The sequence below is a fragment of the Oncorhynchus clarkii genome, chromosome 27, assembly GCF_045791955.1.
Source record: "Oncorhynchus clarkii lewisi isolate Uvic-CL-2024 chromosome 27, UVic_Ocla_1.0, whole genome shotgun sequence".
Lineage (NCBI taxonomy): Eukaryota > Metazoa > Chordata > Actinopteri > Salmoniformes > Salmonidae > Oncorhynchus > Oncorhynchus clarkii.
Genome location: NC_092173.1, coordinates 1,737,232 through 1,759,833, shown reverse-complemented (window position 1 = coordinate 1,759,833; position 22,602 = coordinate 1,737,232). Strand labels below are relative to the sequence as shown.

General features: G+C 39.1%; 1 pseudogene; it reads right to left on the bottom strand.

Annotated features, from left to right (window-relative positions):
- LOC139386217 (zinc finger protein 271-like) overlaps window positions 1–19,217 on the bottom strand; it is a 35,036-nt pseudogene extending 15,819 nt beyond the window's left edge.
- Window positions 19,218–22,602: the final 3,385 nt, after the last annotated feature.

Here is a 22,602-nt window from a genome sequence, read left to right as displayed (position 1 = left end):
CGCGATATGCAACTTTTCAGAGAAGTCAGGAACCAATACACACAGTCAGTTAGGAAAGCAAAGGCTAGCTTTTTCAAACAGAAATTTGCTTCCTGTAGCTCTAACTCCAAAAAGTTTTGTGACACGGTAAAGTCCATGGAGAATAAGAGCACCTCCTCCCAGCTGCCCACTGCACTGAGGCTAGGAAACACTGTCACCACCGATAACTCCACCGATAACTCCACGATAATCGAGAATTTCAATAAGCATTTCTCTACGGCTGGCCATGCTTTCCTCCTAGCTACCCCAACCCCGGCCGACAGCTCCGCACCCCCCGCAGCTACTTGCCCAAGCCTCCCCAGCTTCTCCTTCACCCAAATCCAGATAGTTGCAAAACCTGTTCCCGTACAAATCAGCTGGGCTAGACAATCTGGACCCTCTTTCTAAAATTATCCGCCGCCATTGTTGCAACCCCTATTACTAGTCTGTTCAACCTCTCTTTCGTATCGTCCGAGATTCCTAAAGATTGGAAAGCTTCCACAGTCATCCCCCTCTTCAAAGGGGGTGATACTCTAGACCCAAACTGTTACATCCATCCTGTCCTGCCTTTCTAAAGTCTTCGAAAGCCATGTTAACAAACAGATCACTGACCATTTAGAATCCCACCAGTGCAATCCGGTTTCCGAGCTGGTCACAGGTGCACCTCATCCACGCTCAAGGTACTAAACGATATAATTTCCGCCACCGATAAAAGACAGTACTGTGCAGCCGTCTTCATCAACCTGGCCTGTTGTCCGGACCTCTGGCAGTCTTTATGGGGTTACCAAAGGGTTCAATTCTCGGGCCGACTCTGTATATATCAACGATGTCGCTCTTGCTGTGGTTGATTCCTTGATCCACCTCTACGCAGATGACACCATTCTGTATACATCTGTCCCTTCTTTGGACACTGTGTTAACAAACCTCCAAACGAGCTTCAATGCCAAACAACACTCCTTCTGTGGCCTCCAACTGCTTTTAAACGCAAGTAAAACTAAATGCATGCTCTTCAACCGATCGCTGCCCGCAACCACCCGCCCGACTAGCATCACTACTCTAGACGGTTCTGACTTAGAATATGTGGACAACTACTAATACCTAAGTATCTGGTTAGACCGTAAACTCTCCTTCCAGACTCATATTAAGCATCTCCAATCCAAAATTAAATCTACAATTTGTTTCCTATTTCGCAACAAAGCCTCCTTCACTCACGCTGCCAAACATACCCTCGTAAAACTGACTATCCTACCTGTCCTTAACTTTGGCGATATCATTTACAAAATAGCCTCCAAAACACTCTACTCAGCAAACTGGATGCAGTCTATCACAGTGCCATCCGTTTTGTCACCAAAGCCCCATATACCACCATCCACTGCGACCTGTATGCTCTCGTCGGCTGGCCCTCGCTACATATTTGTCGCCATACCCACTGGCTCGAGGTCATCTATAAGTCTTTGCTAGGCCGCCTTAACTCGGCTCACTGGTCACCATAGCAACACCCACCCATAGCACGCGCTCCAGCAGGTATATCTCACTGGTCATCCCCAAAGCCATCACCTGTTTGGCTGCCTTTTCTTCCAGTTCTCTGCTGCCAATGACTGGAACAAATTGCAAAAATCGCTGAAGTTGGAGACTAAAATCTCCCTCACTAACTTTAAGCATCAGCTATCTGAGCAGCTTACCGATCGCTGCAGCTGTACACAGCCCATCTGTAAATAGCCCATCCAACTGCCTACATCATCCCCATATTTGTATTAACTTTTTTGCTCTTTTGTACACCAGTATTTCTACTTGCACATCATCATCTGCACAGATATCACTCCAGTGTTCATTTTCTAAGTTGTAAATACTTCGCTACTATGGCCTATTTATTGCCTTTCCTCCTTACTCCATTTGTATATAGATTTTCTATCATGTTATTGACTGTACTTCTGTTTATCCCACATGTAACTCTGTGTTGTTTTTGTCACACTGCTTTATCTTGGCCAGGTCGCAATTGTAAATGAGAACTTGTTCTCGACTGGCCTACCTGGTTAAATAAAGGTGAAATAAAAAATTAAATCTTAACTTTATTGACAACACCCAAATGGATACTGTCATTAACGCGGTTCTTCAATAATTACACATAATTCATACTGTAGCAAACATTATATTAAACAGGACATTCAAACGAGCCTTACAATTATAATCCAAAGTAGTGTGAAATGCACTCATAAGCAACCTGGAAATGGAGGTTACTCCCCTGAGTTTTCCCCCATCCACAATTCAGAATACATTGTGAAAAACTAAAATCTTTGCTCACCATTTTTGCTCCAGGCAGATATAGTACATCCATAACTATCGGTTTCCTCATTAGCAGGTAGGAGTTTCTGTAATCAAATTGCCCTCGTGCCGCAATTTTAGCAAACACAGAAGGGGGCCTTGGAGACCAAAGTCGTCTGGCACTCTGTTTAGAGTTTCAACAACATGAATATCCTATTTCTAGCCGACAATCATCGATGTTACTACTAATGTGAAAAAAAGACAAAATATGACTTTTCTTGCTCATTTTAAGACAATTGTCAAATAATGTTAACATTGATTACAGACGTCAATTGCTGTACAACTTCATGGCTACGCTGTTTGCATCACCTTTTACAATGGATTACCTCTGTTGTGGGCCTTTAGTCATCTGTCTGACTTTGTTGTTCACACAGGAGAGATACGGGACTATTGTGGATCCTCTGGGGAGCCTCAACAACCACATGATGCTGAAGAGGCAGAGAAGAGTCTCTCCAGATCAGAACACCTCATACACCTGCAGAGATCCACAGGGAAGAGAACTCACTGCTGCTCTGACTGTGGGAAAAGATTTGCCTCATCAGGCATTAAAATTCACCAGAGAACACACACAGGAGAGAAACCTTATAGCTGTAATCAATGTGACAAGAGATACTTTGATAAAAGGTGTCTGATCAAACATCAGAAAATACATGAAGGAGTTGTTTCATGATATCAATGAATTAATGTTGAATGTTAACACTTTAGTAGGAGTATTTGAATAATGTCACAATGTAGAAGCCTAAACATTTGCCCCCTTATCATTTGATTTCAACATGATATGGATATTAGCCTCAGGGGGAAAATCCAGGCTCTGAAATGGAAGAGTACTATTTATGTGATTTAACAAAAAGTGACTAACACAATAATAGCTGTTTTACACTTACCATGTTGGTGACCCACTTGAGTCAAAATGCAACACTTCAAAATGTAGCTAGCTGTTTTCTACAAATTGTCCTCTAACCAGGGATGTACACATTACTCCCAGATTCCGTGTGGTTTTTGAGCTGTTAGTTTTAACAGGACGTGCAACCTCATCTCTCTCCTCTCGCACAAATGATTTTAGCATGATATCGATGAGTGATGAAAAATAAGTGTTGCATTTAGTTGCTCCACCTTTTTGGTTTGCTTCCTGTCTTTAAGTTTGGTGTGAGTTTTTCTTTTTGGGGGGTTGGATATTGCATCCAATTAATATTTTAATCAATGGCATTTTCTTAGGGTGCTCATTAGTCTGTTTGTTGTGTACTAAATATTTCTGTTTATTTTCATTTGTTTTTTTCCTGTGAAGCCATTGTGTTGCATTCATGTCTGAAATGTGCTGTACAAATAAAGCTTGATTTGATTTCAACAAATGAACCCAATGACCGACCAATCGACAGACTCTTGATCCCTCTTAGTATGAAAATCAGTATCAATCCCATGTGAAAGGATTCAACTACTGCAAACTGAAACAAACGGATCAATCCCACTTTTCCAGCCTGCTGAAGGCGTGGTGGAGTGGTAAACACCACCCCCGGCTCTACCAGAGGCTTGAGGTGGTCTCCCACCGCTCTGCTTATGTCATGTTCTGTGGCCTTGCCGTTCCATTTCTTGACTGCCCCTGCAACACAGAAAGAAACACATTTAGTCATATTATATAAAACTCTCAAAGTAATGGATATGGAGCATCTATGTCCTCAGTTACACCTATCAACTAAATGTGACTTCTGTCATCCGATCACTCTAAGCTGCATTAGGTTCAGAACAACCAGGATGGGCCTTTGACATAGTCAGGCCACCAAATATGCATAAGCAATGTAAAGAGATGTGGGGAAAAGTACATTGCACACAAATGACCTTCATAATATCAAAGAACAAATGTGTGTGCCTGGGGGAAAATTAACTTTCATACAGCCAAAAGGGGTGGGAAATTACACCAATATCAGTGGACAATTTGCACTAATGTAAATAAACATAGATGGAACATATTCCCTTTTGCTGACGTGATGAACCCCTAAGGGGACATAAATATTTACTATCTAAACCATGTGTGTCCTCTCACCTCTCTGGCTGTAGAAGTGTTCTTCCTAACCAGTCCCTCAACAGCTCTCTGACTGAGCTCCACCCTCACTGGGTCTTTAGAGGAGAGGAAGGCTGAGGAGGGATGGAAGGATGTCAGTCAGTCAATAAAGTGTAGAGCTGCTGTCTGACAAAATCACTATTTTAGTAGTTCATTAAAGTAATTAAGGATTTATGACTGCTGAATACCAACTATAAATCACTTAGATCATGTATTTTCTGGTAGAGATACATCCTTGGGACATCACTAGCCTGTTGAAGTTGACATTTAAAATGGTTAAGGTAGGATTTAGGGTAGGGATGTCCCAAGGATCCCGGATAGCATTGACCATTGTGCACTCTTCTGTCTCTTTTACATAGCAGGTGATGGGTTCTGACTTCTGAACTTGAAAATATGAAATGTCCTTATTATGTGAAATTGAATGAAACAATAATGTATGTTGATGCTAATATGATGTACAATATTCCATGATGTTTCTATATGTTAACAATATATGCCATATACTATTTTTTAACAGTTTCATTCATTAATTTTAATTAACTTAATTATTATGATTCGACATCAGTTCACCTTCTCACCTTATACTGTGTTGGAGCAGCAGCAACTGACTTGATCGTTGATGCTAATCATCATGTTTTGAATCTGAGAGTAAATGGATCTGACTACAACTCAAAAAATGCAGGGTTCAACTGGAGTTGTTCTGAGATCCCCTAAGAACCATAGGGTTCTTGGTCAATGAAAAACAGCCCCAAAAGGTTCTTCAAATAACTTGTTAGAAGGTGGTTAAAATAATTTATTACAATCAATACCATTCATACTATTACAAAATCATAATTCTCATTCATTCTTAATTAATTGTATTTACAAAAACATCAAACAAAAACAAACCTCAGGGGAGCATCGTCCCTCCCCGTCATACCTAACCAATACCTAACCCTTTCCCTATCTCCCCTTCCCTAACAGCCCCAAAAGGTTCTTCAAATAACTTGTTAGAAGGTGGGTTCATCGAGGAACCTCCGTTGTTGCTGGACTTCTTCCGGGAACTTCCCAATTACAACTGAAAACGATGGTGACAAGTTTGGATGCGACAACAGTTAAAAGGTTAAGTTGGATTGATGTTTGGCTCTGAATATGTCTCGAAATAATTTATTATAATAATATAAGATACTAATGATGAATAACGAAGACAATTATGGTTTTCTGTGAATATCTTCCATAACGTTACTATAGTTGATTAAGGTAAATATTAGAAACCCGGATTTGACCGTCGGCGTTGTATAAGCTACAGTACAGTACCGTTATCTAGCTAGATAACATTATGTCCTAACTAGGCAGAACTAGGTTTGGATTATTTCCCTGAACTATATTCGTTCCCATATATTGTTTATCGTTTCCATAAAGCCAACATGGCTTTACACTCATTAACGTAAGTTTCCAATCTAGAGCAGTTCTCGGTTTTGTGATAATGAACTAGCTAACTAACTAACTAACGACGGTGACCTGTCCAGGCGAGATGTTACAACGAACTGAATCGTCAATGGAGGTCTTCCTCTTTATATAGCCTGCTACAGCATGTAATACTATTAACTCACAAGGGGGCATAACGTTACATGTACAATACTATCCCATTTTGGAAACGTTACATGGACAATACTATCCCATTTTGGAAACGTTACATGGACAATACTATCCCATTTTGGAAACGTTACATGTACAATACTATCCCATTTTGGAAACGTTACATGTCTGCGTTAATTATTTTTATTATCTTTTCAGATCTTCTCAGAAATGAATCAAGTCCATGGAATGGATATAGACAAAACGAGAATTCAAGAACTAGCAGAGGTAGAGAGGCAGGGGTGAGGACATCATCCTGCTATGTTGACAGTCCCCGAAGGACAATACAGAAGAGGTACTTGCTCTAATTCCTTCCCTTTCTCTGATGTATTTTGTAATAAAATTTGCAAGTGTAGTAAGATCAATGCTTTACTTTACTAGGACTGGAGACCACATCAGCGATTCTGCTCTTGCCCTACCTCTTCAAAGAGGACCCGAGTGGCCTTTATGTCCATGCCTATGCACCAATCATCTGTTTCTTCATAAACATGAGTGTGTATGCTTATATAAAACTACAGCTGAACATTTGTTATGTTCTTTGTATGTGTATTAATCTTTTCTTACTTTTGTTGACAAAGATTTCACCGCTCTTCACTCCTTTACTGCACATCGGCGGAAATCCATTTCACCATGAGAGTGAAATCCCGCTGGCCTTTGATGGGGAGAACATCCACGCCCTCGAGGACGTCTCCATGGGACTTGGAGCTCTACTAGGGCTGTATTTTTTATTTTCTCTTAAGTTTCCCAAAAATGTCAGAAAAACACTTATGTTGTTAAGTTACTGTGTTCTGGGGATAAGAGAAGTTGGGTGAAGTTACCAGGGCCGGTCATAAAGATGGCAAACTTCCTAACTAAGTGAATATGATATACACACTAAAGTCTACAATGTTGTTAGTTTACCTATGATTCATTTTTAATGTATGTTGTTTTTATTGTACATCATTATTTTGGATTTTTTTTAAATGTCATGAAAAGCACTTTACAAAGTAATTTTATTATTTATTATGGTTTGACATGTCTGCAGAAATGTTGCAATTTTGTAATGTGTTTTGTTTGGTAAGTTGTTTTGTAAATATTAATTCACATTTGTGGTGCCACTAAATAAACAATTATTATTTAAGTCAATATTGTCAATATTATTATATGTTTTTATAATGGAGGGTGGACAGGGAGTTAAAAAAGGAACCCCAAAAGGTTCTTTATGGAACAATGATAAGGGGTTCCAAATAACTTATAGGGGTTCCCACAAAAGGTTCTTCAAATAACTTTTAAAGCTTTTTTGTCTGAAAGTATTTTCTCAACTGCGATACCAACTCCAGTCAGCAGATGGCGATGTGGGTCTTTCAGGTGATTCTGCCACCTATAATCTAGTGGACGGGACGCTCCTTAACATCAACAGTTAGTCACACACTTTGGTTCACTCTAACTTGATGGAAAAAGGTTTATTCAATAAATCTAGCAACTCCTCTCATACTGGGAAGACCCCCACAGGCCTTAAGGGCAGTTTTATGTCAAATGTAGTACCCGGACGGAGAAAATCCAATAAGCGTTTTATAGTTTCATCCTTAGGGTAACTTACCCTAAAGTGGACACACTCCCATCAGTTTCTGACACAACTGCCCAGACTTTGTAGACTGTTTAAAAATGCTTAAACCTCATCTTTATCAAATTATACATTAAAGATACCAACTTAAAACCTATGTTTGTCTACATATGGGTTGTTTAAATTGTATCTAATTATATTCCCAGTTTTACTTTATCAAATCTCTAGTAATCATTAGTAATCACTCGACACATTCAATTCATCATATTTTCATATATTCACAGAATCCAAATAAAACGTAAGAAATTCTTAGGTACTCACGAAAACCATTCAATTAGCTTTTTCAAGGAGTCTCCATAGCTAAGAAGCAGCTCTCCAAACATACACACAGCAGAATAAAAAAAGTTTAAAAAATTCCCAGACATTGACCATGGGATCATCAACGGTTCTCTAACCTCCCAGAGACCACAGTAAAATCAAGCCTCCCAGGAACTATAGACCTTCCGCTGCTTTCTAAAATATCATCCAGTTTATTATCCAAATTTCAATAATCTGAGTAAACATATTTCAGTATATGTAACAGTATATGTTACTATCCAAACGTCAGATTAAGACTCATTTCCACATTCACACAACTCTCATATCAGTCACACAATGCTATTCCCAAACATACCTAATCAATTAGTTGTTTTTCAACAATATTTTAACCTGCAGGAATATTTTCACATTTCTATCTCATGGTTATTTCCTAGGATAATGCAACTCATACATTTACATCTTTCAAGACTTCTAAAATGGGGTCCAGGTTTTAAAAAATTACAGGTGCACCTTACTATCTTATACTATATCATAAATGGTCCTAACTAGTAAACTAGTAAACACAGATTCTAGTTTGAGATGTGGTATCCACTCGGCTCACTGCCTCTCAAAACAAAGGTGGGACCATCTTCTCCGTTCCCAAAGGGTGGTCTCCCTGAGATCCCATGTTTGAGGGATCCCTCGTGCACAATTTACCTGGGTTGTCAGGAGAGGTCACCAAGTGAAGATTAACACCCCCATATGTGGTTAATCTCTTTAAAATCAAATGAGGAGACAAAGTTACCACACAAGTCAGAGTTAAATTTAAATATTTATTCACTTATTAATAAGGGAGCAGGTCAATACAACACACAAATATAAATTGAATCAATTGAGTGCTCTACGATAATGATGGATGGTCGACAAATCACCCCCAGATGATTAGTTGAGAGCCACGATACAAAAGTACAAAGGTTTTTTACAGCCAAGATACACCCCTTTCAACCTACATGACCAACAACAGATGTTTAGAACAGGTCACAAGGTTGAGATTTGTATGAAAGATACTTATAATTCTCAGCAGACAGCATCTGCTGTAAAAACAGTACTCTTTGTGTAGAGGCCAGGGTCTGGCCCTGAGGTCATCTCTCCCTGGTACCATATAGAACAGAAACATTAACTCAAGCTCTGGAATGCCCATCCTCAGTAGAACACACAGACACAATAGTTCTAAGAACCCTCTATTCTGTTGCATAAAACCACCATTTGATGCAATAAAAGTATTATAACATAATGTTGAAGTTTTGCTCTCAGTGCCCACTGAAAGTTGACTAGTAACAACAACTGGGGCCTAAAAGACACCCACCATGAGACCCACTAAATCTGCCAAAGAAGAGGGAAACAAAAGAAAAACCCACACCCAACTTAAAAACAGGAAGCAAACCAAAAAGGTGGATCGACTAAAGGTGTTGACTCTCCACATCTATCAAGACATCCAACCAGAACCAGAACAAATAGCAGGCCAAACTATCCCTCTCAGCACTGCCTGGACTGCGCAAAAATGCAAATGCTTTCCGTTTGAGTTATATTAGGTTTTATTTTCATCCAGACTTTCTTAAATAGAACCTGGACCAGTTCAGGTGAAACACCTTCCCACTAACGAGACGGACAAGCCACTAACGAGGTGACCTCAATCAGTGCACCCTACCTGCTAACGAGCTATACCTCAAAACATAAATGGAAAGACCAAAACCTGTAACACCTTCCCCCTTTAACAACAAATATATGCTATGTTTTTGTTGGACAAGTTTGCTTACCCCCGACAGAAAACAACTTCCATTTCACATAATCAACTACAATAAACATGGTGTCTACTGGCTGTCAACAACTAAAAACAAGATAAAAAACACATTTCTAAATAATTAATCCTTTTTCTTTCAATAGAATCCTAAAACTCACAAGCTTCTAGAACTCTCGTCCCCTTGGAAAGAGCCCCCAAAAACCTTGCCTCCAATATGGAAAAACGTGCAGTCAAAATAAATTGTGATCCATGGCAACGCACTGGCTAAACGCAAAACTTGTTGACTGCCCACCCTTGAGACAATCAGCAACCAACTCCTGCAATATCCGTAGTAACTTTCCACCTCACTGCGGAGCTTCTCTCGCTTCTCAGGGTTCACTCCATAGGCATGTTGTTGGATATAAAAGCAGGGTAACAATGTCAATATAATTGTACCCAAAAATGTTATGTTGGTTGCATGAATAACTTTGATTCCTAAATCTTACATAATTGTAAATATGAAATATCTAAACCAAATGTACACCCCTTTGTTAATATGTATTGGTATTCTGCCCTTGAGTTGCGTTCCCATGCAAAACTAGACAGATAGCTAACAACTAAGTCTTCAATAAAACTCCCAAGGCGTGACTTTTCTTGAATGAATATATTGAAAACGTTTATGTTGTGAAACTGCAAAATACAGAAAATAATATTCAATTCACACCGACATAATGTACATTATACATTTGAAGTTGCATAAATACAAAGCACGTGCTAAGGTACCATGCATCTGGCATGATGCCAAACCATATAGCTAATTGTTACTCATATGGTAATTGGCTCCTTTCATTACTCTAATAATGTACAACCATTTATGTAGAATAACAAAGCATATTACACTAGAAACAGTAACAAAACTACAGTATTGTATATTTTACAATTCGTTTGCACGAGCAAAGTAATACAGGTAACGACATACATGAAAGGCATTGCAATTTGTGAGTAAATGCAACCAACCAACATTGATATGTAAGCAACTCTATCAATGACAAGATTATAATCATTAGCTAAATGCTTGAATCGAACTTACAAATATTTTCCAAGGCTGAAGCGTGACAAGAAATAACTACATTGAAAGACCTGCACCGTAGCGTTGTTTGTAGCTGCTTCTATGCGTGCAGAACAAACTCTCTACTTCCTGTTTGCGTAGTCTTTCTAAGTACCAGAAACATCCACTAGGGAGCAAATAACACCATTGAACACAATGAAAATCCAATTTAACCATTGTAATAAAATAATCTGTTACCTTCTAACAGGATGGCAGCACAATTGGCAATAATTAACTTGATGGTGAGGCATGGAATAATAAAACATGTATCTTTTGTCAGGCTGGATGTTTGAAATATGAGGTGATTTGAGTCATGCTTCATCAGTAGTGGAATAAAGACAATTGGCACTTGAGCAATGTCAAGAAATACTGGAGTGATGTAAGATTGTTAATAAAATTGATTATAGACCAATTTATTATACCCTGGTAGGCCGTCAATGTAAATAAGTCAGTTAAGAACCAATTCTGGCTTACAATGACGGCCCAAAGCTCTAACCACTAGGCTACCTGCAAGTAAGTTGAAATTAAGTTATTTTCAAGTCACTGAAAAAACTACCCGAAAATACATATTTCGGGCATAGTCTTCTTTTCAACATCTTTTCAATTACATTTTGCTAGGTGGGATATCCCGATGTCAAACCACAGTTTTAACCTGTCCAAATCAATAACTAATATGCAGAAACAGTTTGTGATAAATTGAAAACCTAAACATAAAATGTGCAATATCCACAAACATCTGCCACAATAATCATATTACTTGTATTTGTTTAAACAATCACCATATAAACTGCACAAGCACCAGAAACGTTGTTGTTTTGACAAGTAGCAATACATCACTAATATTGACTAGGTTGTACGTGCTGTTGAAACTAACACAACTAAAAAACACATGGAAATTTGAGATATCTTTTACCTCGCTGGTTAGAGGACAACCTGCAGAAGACAGTCAGCTACATTTTGGAGTGATACATTTAAATTTAGGGGTCGCTAAACAAAGGAATGCAACACTTATGTGTCATAACTCATCTGTTGAAATCAACTGCGAAAGGAGGGAGATGAGGTTGCAAGTCCTGTTAAAACTAACAGCTCAAAAACCACACGGAATCTGGGAGAAATGTGTACATCACTGGATAGAGGATAATTTGAAGAAAACAGCTAGCTACATTTTGGAGTGTTGCATTTTGATTCAAGTCGGTCATCAACGTGGTAAGTGTAACACAACTCAACTTTCAATTCTGAGCCTGGATTATTCCCCTGAGGCTAATATCTATATCATGTTGAAATCAATTGATAAAGGGGCAAACATTTAGGCTTCTACATTGTGACATCATTAAAATACTCCTACTACAATGTTAAAACATTCTACATTGTGACATGATTTCATTGATATCATGAAACAACTCCATGTATTTTCTGATGTTTGATCAGATAACATTTATCAGAGTATCTCTTCCCACATTGATTACAGCTAAGATATTTCTCTCCTGTGTGTTCTCTGGTGTCGTATCAGGCTGTTTAACCGAGTAAAACTCTTCCCACATCAATTAGAGCTATAAGATTTCTATTGTGTGTGTGTTCTCTGGTGTATCGTCAGCTGCCCAGATGTAGCAAAACTCTTCACACATTGATTACAGCTATAAGGTTTCTCTCCTGTGTGTGTTCTCTGGTGTACTGTCAGAAGGCTAGATGAAATAAAACTCTTCCCACATTGAGTACAGCTAAAAGGTTTCTCTCCTGTGTGTGTTCTCTGGTGTATCTTCAGATAGCTAGATTGAACAAAACTCTTCCCACATTGATCACAGCTATAGGGTTTCTCTCCTGTGTGTGTTCTCTGGTGTGATATGAGGTTGCTTAGCTTAGTAAAACTCTTCCCACATTGAGTACAGCTAAAAGGTTTCTCTCCTGTATGTATTCTCTGGTGTAGAGTCAGATTGCTAGACCTAGTAAACATCTTCCCACATTCATCACAGCTATAAGGTTTCTCTCCTGTGTGTGTTCTCTGGTGTGATATCAGGCTGCTTAGCTGAGTAAAACTCTTCCCACATTCAGAACAGCTATAAGGTTTCTCGCCTGTGTGTGTTCTCTGGTGTGATATCAGGCTGCTTAGCTGAGTAAAACTCTTCCCACATTCATCACAGCTGTACGGTTTCACTCCCGTGTGTGTTCTCTGGTGTGATATCAGGCTGCTTAGCTGAGTAAAAATCTCCCCACATTCATCACAGCTATACGGTTTCTCTCCTGTGTGTGTTCTCTGGTGTGATATCAGGCTGGTTGAATGACTAAAACTCTTCCCACATTGAGTACAGCTATAAGGTTTCTCTCCTGTGTGTGTTCTCTGGTGTATCTTCAGATGGCCATATTGAACAAAACTCCTCCCACATTGATCACAGCCGTGAGGTTTCTCTCCTGTGTGGATTCTCTGATGAATTTTAATGCCTGATGAGGTGGTGAATCTCTTCCCACAGTCAGAGCAGCAGTGAGTTCTCTTCCCTGTGGATCTCTGCTTAGGTTTCTTGACCCGTTCTGATCTGGAGAGAGTCTTCTCTGCCTTGTCAGCATCATGAGGTTGTTGAGGCTCCCCAGAGGACCCACGGTAGTCCCGTCTCTCTCCTGTGTGAACAACAAAGTCAGACAGATGGTAAAAGGCCCACAACAGCGGAATCCACCGTAAAAGCCATGCTGTTGTACAACAATTGACATCTAATCAATGTTAAAATTATTTGACAATTGCCTTAAAATTAGAAACAATAGTCATATTTTGTTTTGTTTTCACATTAGTAGTAAAATCAATGATTGGAGGCTAGAAATAAGTTATTAAAGTTGTTGAAACCCTAAGCAATGTGCCAGACGACTTTTGGTCTCCAATATAGGCCACTTTCTGTGTTTGCTAAAATTGCGGCACAAGGGCAAAGCACACACAATTTGGTTGCAGAAACTCCTCCCTGCTAATGAGGAAACCGCTAGTTATGGATGTAGTGTATCTGGTTGAAGAAACTCCTCCCTGCTAATGAGGAAGCCGCTAGTTATTGTCATGACTGTCCTGGTCGGGTTACCGGAGACCACAATCCGACAGAGAGATCTCTCACCCCCACCAGAGGAGAAGAGATTAAGGGGTATGAAGATGGGGGGGTTTATGACACCTCACGCCCATTGTAAATCTAAGGCAGCAGACAAAATCACTTTGTCCTCTCACTATGGAGAACCAGCCTCAGAGAATTAAACATGCAATAATTGGACTTTAGGACAATAAGTTTCGAATGGCAACAAAGGTGGTAATGACGAAAGATGGAATATGAAAATGAATGTCATTTTTGTTTCGTTATTAAAAGTTAAAGGACGACGTTATAACGAAAACATTGTAACTTTAAGAGTTTTCCCAGTATACACTTGATGTTTATACATTGAACGTTGTGTGGAAAATGTCCAAATCAAAGAGAATATTTTGGTAAAGATGAAATGTGAAGTTAGTTGTCTCAAATTGGATCTAAGTAAAATCCAGACCTCCAGCCTCTTAACTTGGTAAAAGGCGTAAACACCCACTTCTGACCCGAGGGTATAAGACATGTGAGTTAAGAATTAACATGCTAAACTAAGTGACCCGAGCTGCAGCCAAGATCTGAGTAGTCAACGAACCCAAAACGCAACACGAGGTTGAAGACAAAGGAACCCTCTACCAAATCCATACTATGGATGAGTAACTGTGTCTAAGAGAGTGAATTCAAGCAGGACCACCCGGTCACCACTCTTCATCGAATCGTGCATCTACACTGCTTTCATTCCTACGCTGTGAGCCCTGAGCTACAGGGCTGGCTGTCCTCAGAAGACCCCTTTCAGAACAAGGGCGAGGAAACAGACCACGAAGACAAGGACACTGACAACGTGAGGACAACCAGAGAGTAACACCAGAGAAGTGAAACATCCGAGGAACCCCCCATCGGAGACCTTCAACACGCAATTACATCATTATATTCCGACCGATAAGAGCGGCAGTTCGGGGCAAGGTTAGGGTTAAAATAAGCATAGCTGACAAATGCACCCAAATGTATATTTCTCTCATGTACTTTCTCTTTTACTCTCTTTTAAATCCCCCTTTTGAGTAATACGCTTCATCGTGTGTTGGCCAGTTGCACTAAGTTCTAATCAAGAACTGTGTTTTGTGTATGTGTATCTTATATCATTTTAGCTTGCTAGTAAATAAATAATCAACTAAAATTGGTGTGATACAGACTCATTGGTGGGACTTGGGTTTGTGCAGATTGACGGATATGCGACGTTCAGAATGAGACTGTAGAGGAAATTGATTCATTAGCGACTATTGTAAAATCGATATTCTGAAATTATTTGAGTAGAAACTCAATAAAACTAATTTTCCCATGGTGCCCCAGGTTAATGAGTTAATAACTGCCCGATTCATTTAATCACGCAATTATAAACAGTTAATCATTCGACGAGCAGCAGTTGTCACATTAACCGATACAACGTCACAACATTATGGATGTAGAAACAATCTGGTTGCAGAAACTCCTCCTTGCTAACGAGGAAACCACTAGTTATGGATGTTGTATATCTGGTAATGAGGAAACCACTAGTTATGGATGTAGTATATCTGGTAATGAGGAAACCACTAGTTATTGATGTAGTATATCTGGTAAAGAGGAAACCACTAGTTATGGATGTAGTATATCTGGTAACGAGGAAACCACTAGTTATGGATGTAGTATATCTGGTAACGAGGAAACCACTAGTTATGGATGTAGTATATCTGGTAACGAGGAAACCACTAGTTATGGATGTAGTATGTCTGGTAATGAGGAAACCACTAGTTATGGATGTAGTATATCTGCCTGGAGCAAAAATGGTGAGTGAAGATTTTAGTTTTTCCACAATGTATTCTGAATATTACAGCGCAAGATCATGAGTGCTACTCAAGGAAACTCACATTAAGCTCTGTGTCTATTCACTAATTCACCACCATGGGGGGAAACTCAGGGGGGTTCTCATAGGCTGACAGCAAAAATAGCCTCCATTTCCAGGTTGCTTATGAGTGCATTTCACATTACTTTTGGATTATAATTGTAAGGTTCGTTTGAATCTCCTGCTTAATATGTTTGTGTTATTGTCGCAAATCGACTGCTTTATACTTTTTTTTAAACACTTCAACAAGTAAAATGCTCTTTGGCTAGCTTTGCCATCAGCCTGACAATGAGGGTTTGAACACTAAGTGTTTAACAAATTGGCCCATAACTTTACCTAACAACAACATAGACCAACTGTAGGACCCATAACTTCACCTGATGACAACATAGACCTACTGTAGGACCCATAGCTTTTCATTGGACCTTTATTTAACTGGGCAAGTCAGTTAAGAACAAATTATTATTTACAATGACGGCCTAGGAACAGTAGGTTAACTGCCTTGTTCAGGGGCAGAACGACAGATTTTTACCTTGTCAGCTCGGGGATTCAATCTTATAAACTTTCGGTTACTGGCCCAACGCTCTAACCACTACCTGCCGACCCACTTGCCGCCCCACTTCACCTAACAATAACATAGACCAACAGTAGGAGCCATAATTTCACCTTAAAACAACATAGACCTATCATTTAATATTTCAGGTGAAACATGGAAACTAAAATATCTTTGTCATGACATTTCATAACCTGATCACCAGATAATTTTGTGAATAATCCCACTAGGCTACTCTGTAATGTGTTGTCATTCTAAATGACCTGAATAAAGGAAAATAGCTCTGTGTGTTGAACAATAGCTAATCAATCAAGGAACAGTTCTCTACACATTAGGAACAAAGTATCTCTGTGTCCAAACAGACTAACAAGACCCTACTGTAAATCAAGCACACAATAACACATTATAAACACCATTTTTTTTAGGGATGTTGAATCCAACGTGGAGCACGGCATAACTGTCTTTACCGGTGTAATGAATGAAGAAGCACTTTGGTTGTTGTTGCATGTCGTGATGTTTGTCATTTGACTGTCATTCAGAAAATGATTTCCTGGATCAGCTGATGATTGTTGAACATGTGACTGTAACTAAACAGCTACAGTATTAAGTATTATGTGTAATTATTGAAGAACCGCGATAATGACAGTATCGATTTGGGTGTTAAAGTTAAGGTGACTCTCGGTTAGAACCATTGGATTTAGTAAACTCTGAAATTATTTAGGATGTCTGTGCCCATGAAAACTGTTTTCCCAGCGCAACATAAGGAGACACTAAATGTGACGTAGTTAGAGAGCATTTCAGACTACAAAAAACTGTCCCACAGCATAACATAGTCACTCCCCTTTATGTAAATGATTAATACCCTTTAGCCTTGGCCACCCTTATCTTTCTGCTTAGTTTCCATTCTCTGATTGGCTCAGACATTAGGGCATTGATTCTATTGGTGGCGTGACCATTGCAATGACACAAAAATAAACAGACATGCACACTCCTATTGCAAGTGCCTATAACTGATTAACTAATGTTCCTGTCCAATGGCCTTCACAAGTCCAAGCCTATGGTGCTTCCAAATGATTAACCAATGTTCCTGTCCAAAGGCCCAGAATGACCAGGTGTGTTGATCCAGCTTTGCACAATCACATATGTCTAATGGTTAACTATATTGATTCTGCTACCTACTTCTAAGAAAACAGTACAGATACTGGACAATTCTAAAGGTACTAGAAAATGTCCAATAATCTCCAGGAATTTAAAATAGGAATGGGGTTGCCCTAACGCTGGGGGAACACCAGTAAGCTTAATTCACTGGAAGTTATGCATGCCAGCCAACGGTAGTCAATGTTGGGCTCCCATGTGGCTTGGATAGGATATAGTGCTTGAGGTGTCACTACAGACCCTGGTTAAATTGTAATGGAATGATTAAAATTGGCTGAATATTAAACAATGACTTATAAACAGCTCTAACAATTTGACCCCCACAAGAAATCTACACTGGCAATTCTAGAATATACTATATAGCCTAGAAACATGGTTAAACTATCATTATGACATAATGGATGAATTCTAGAATATACTATATATCATAGAAACCTGGTTAAACTATCATTATGACATCATGGATGAATTCTAGAATATACTATATAGCCTAGAAACCTGGTTAGTCTATCATTATGACATCATGGATGGCCAGTCCTTGTATTCATAGTGTAGAGAATTCAGGGGATAGCCCTGAGCTGAACTCAAACCTGGTTCCAGCGACTGTCAAGTCAACACCTTATAATTGTTACGCCAAGATGTCTGAACTTCTTGACGAGGTCGCTAGGTGTTGGGTTACGGTGGCTACAATAGCTTTCTCTATGAATTTGAGAGTGGTTACATTTCTCAAACCACCATCCCTCAGCTGTTTACCAAACCAAGTCTCAGGGCAGGCATTTTGTTCTGTTTAAATCCTAGGTTGTAAATCCTTTAAATCCCCATCAACCAATCTGCAGTTTAAACAATAACAAAGCTGTCATTCCACCACTGTTTTGGTAATAAGATGATGGATGGGGCTGGAGAAATGTAACTACTCTCAAATTCATAAACAGGCCTATTGATGCAATGACTGACTGACTATCCATGACATCAACATTATATATTTAACCATGTTGAGGCTATACAGTGTTGATTTACATTGTTTCCAAACATTGGAGTTAAACAAGTTTATTTGGGGTCCTGATGGGGTACAACAGTTGAACTAAGCTCATGAGGCATGTGTTATATTCTTCAAGAATCAATGGCTATAAATAAATAATTTAAAATCCAAATATAGATGTAACAATGGCAGATTTCGCCTTTAACACCAAACATCAGTTCAACAACTGCATAGTTTGTGCCTCTGTACTTAAGACAGTACTTACTAGTGTTAATCAGGGCCCCGTTTCTCAAAACCATCTTACGGCTCAGTTCATCGTTAGAACCATTGGTTGCCTTAAGATGAGTTTGGATAACCGGGACCAGATATCCAGTTTCATCCTCCTTTTTGGATGTGACAGTCATCTCCCCCTCCTCCTCTTTCAGTACAAAAAATGCATCCTCCTCTTTCTCTTTCTCCACTGTAACATCCTCCTCCTCTTTCACTCTGAACGAGTCTTCCTCTTCTTTCACTGAAACGTCTTTCTCTTCTTCTTTCACTGTAACAGCCTCACCCTTCACTTGTTTTTTTATTGAAACAGCCCCCTCTTCCTCCTCCTCTTTAACGAGAGTTACTTTCTCCGTCCAGCAGACCTCTTCTTTATCAGGAGAAGAGTAGCTTAGTGAACTCATGGTCGGGGATGTTAGCTAGTTAGCATTAGCGACTTGCCTAGTTCTAAGCTAACTTAGCAAACCAGCTAGCTGACAAACAACGTAAATATATAATCAAATGAGCCAACAAGTACATACGACAGACGTGTGTTTTATACACAGCGACTAATATACACCAAAACAGTGTAAAGAGCGTGAATGTTGTAGCTATGTTTGCTAGAAAGCTACCGAGGTGTCTGACTAGCTGTTGTTGTTGAAGGAGCGTCGACTAGATTATACGTCACACTGGCAGCGTCGCCTGAACCTAACAGACGCTCATTGCCATCTGCTGACTGGAGTGGGCAACGCAGTTGAGGAACCAAAAGTTTATATTTCATTTATTTCATAAAAGTTGATTATTATATTAAGTCGTTCAAAGAGAAGCATGTGTTGATTGATTCGTGTTTAATGAGGGAGAATTTAAAACAAACTTTACACTCACTACATATTTGCAATGAACCATACAGTCCCTTGCGAAAGTATTCGGCCCCCTTGAACTTTGCGACCTTTTGCCACATTTCAGGCTTCAAACATAAAGATATAAAACTGTATTTTTTTGTGAAGAATCAACAACAAGTGGGCCACAATCATGAAGTGGAACGACATTTATTGGATATTTCAAACTTTTTTAACAAATCAAAAACTGAAAAATTGGGCGTGCAAAATTATTCAGCCCCTTTACTTTCAGTGCAGCAAACTCTCTCCAGAAGTTCAGTGAGGATCTCTGAATGATCCAATGTTGACCTAAATGACTAATGATGATAAATACAATCCACCTGTGTGTAATCAAGTCTCCGTATAAATGCACCTGCACTGTGATAGTCTCAGAGGTCCATTAAAAGCGCAGAGAGCATCATGAAGAACAAGGAATACACCAGGCAGGTCCGAGATACTGTTGTGAAGAAGTTTAAAGCCGGATTTGGATACAAAAATATTTCCCAAGCTTTAAACATCTCAAGGAGCACTGTGCAAGCGATAATATTGAAATGGAAGGAGTATCAGACCACTGCAAATCTACCAAGACCTGGCCGTCCCTCTAAACTTTCAGCTCATACAAGGAGAAGACTGATCAGAGATGCAGCCAAGAGGCCCATGATCACTCTGGATGAACTGCAGAGATCTACAGCTGAGGTGGGAGACTCTGTCCATAGGACAACAATCAGTGTTATATTGCACAAATCTGGCCTTTATGAAAGAGTGGCAAGAAGAAAGCCATTTCTTAAAGATATCCATAAAAAGTGTTGTTTAAAGTTTGCCACAAGCCACCTGGGAGACACACCAAACATGTGGAAGAAGGTGCTCTGGTCAGATGAAACCAAAATTGAACTTTTTGGCAACAATGCAAAACGTTATGTTTGGCGAAAAAGCAACACAGCTGAACACACCATCCCCACTGTCAAACATGGTGGTGGCAGCATCATGGTTTGGGCCTGCTTTTCTTCAGCAGGGACAGGGAAGATGGTTAAAATTGATGGGAAGATGGATGGAGCCAAATACAGGACCATTCTGGAAGAAAACCTGATGGAGTCTGCAAAAGACCTGAGACTGGGACGGAGATTTGTCTTCCAACAAGACAATGATCCAAAACATAAAGCAAAATCTACAATGGAATGGTTCAATAATAAACATATCCAGGTGTTAGAATGGCCAAGTCAAATTCCAGACCTGAATCCAATCGAGAATCTGTGGAAAGAACTGAAAACTGCTGTTCACAAATGCTCTCCATCCAACCTCACTGAGATCGAGCTGTTTTGCAAGGAGGAATGGGAAAAAATGTCAGTCTCTCGATGTGCAAAACTGATAGAGACATACCCCAAGCGACTTACAGCTGTAATCGCAGCAAAAGGTGGCGCTACAAAGTATTAACTTAAGGGGGCTGAATAATTTTGCACGCCCAATTTTTCAGTTTTTGATTTTTTTAAAAAAGTTTGAAATATCCAATAAATGTCGTTCCACTTCATGATTGTGTCCCACTTGTTGTTGATTCTTCACAAAAAAATACAGTTTTATATCTTTATGTTTGAAGCCTGAAATGTGGCAAAAGGTCGCAAAGTTCAAGGGGGCCGAATACTTTCGCAAGGCACTGTACATCTGACATGGATCATTTTGACCCCAGAGACATATCTTTTATCATAGCCAAAATATGGTTTGTTCAATTCTTCCAATTTTTCATTACTTTGTCAATCAACTTGTTATTAATATATCTAAATCATGGTTTAGTGTTTCTGTATCAATATGGACTTTTAACAAATTCAAATCCTATGGAGTCATTTTGACCCCAGCCAAAAACACCTTTGTTAAATAGGATGTTTTTTTGTTTTTAAATCAAAACAACATTTTATTGGTCACGTCCACATGTTTAGCAGATGTTATTGCGGGTGTTGTGAAATGCTTGTGGTTTTAGCTCCGACAGTGCAGTAGTATCTAACAAGTAATATCTAACAATTTCACAACATATACCCAATACACACAAATCTAAGTATTCAAATCTAGGTTTCTCTGTAGACATGATCCATCCCACCAGAGGGTGGAGGGGCTCCTGTATCAGTGGTTTTGACCAGATAGACACCTGCAGACACACAGTATAGTGCCTCCCATGTACTCTCCTAAGATTGGGTAGCGGTAGAAAACTCTACCAGGAGTATACAGTGCATTAGATGCTATAAGGTAGGGTGTTAGTATTAGCTATAGGGTGTAGGGTATTAGTATTAGTATTAGCTATAAGGTGTTTGGTATTAGTATTAGTATTATCTATAGGGTGTAGGGTATTAGTATTAGTATTAGCTATAAGGTGTTTGGTATTAGTATTAGTATTAGCTATAGGGGGTATTAGTATTAGCTATAGGGTTTAGGGTATTAGTATTAGCTATTGGGTGTAGGCTATTAGTATTAGTATTAGCTATAAGGTGTTTGGTATTAGTATTAGTATTAGCTATAGGGGGTATTAGTATTAGCTATAGGGTGTAGGGTATTAGTATTAGCTATAGGGTGTAGGGTATTAGTATTAGTATTAGTATTAGCTATAGGGGGTATTAGTATTAGCTATAGGGTGTAGGGTATTAGTATTAGCTATAAGGTGTAGGGTATTAGTATTAGCTATAGGGTGTAGGGTATTAGTATTAGCTATAAGGTGTAGGGTATTAGTATTAGTATTAGCTATAGGGTGTAGGGTATTAGTATTAGTATTAGCTATTGGGTGTAGGGTATTAGTATTAGCTATAGGGTGTAGGGTATTAGTATTAGCTATAAGGTGTAGGGTATTAGTATTAGTATTAGCTATAGGGTGCAGGGTATTAGTATTAGTATCAGCTATAGGGTATTAGTATTAGCTATAGGGTGTAGGCTATTAGGTATTAGTATTAGCTATAGGGTGTAGGGTATTAATATTAGCTATAGGGTGTAGGGTATTGGTATTAGTATTAGGTGTAGGGTATTAGTATTAGCTATAAGGTGTAGGGTATAAGTATTAGCTATAGGGTGTAGGGTATAAGTATTAGCTATAGGGTGTAGGCTATTAGGTATTAGTATTAGCTATAGGGTGTAGGGTATTAGTATTAGTATTAGTTATTGG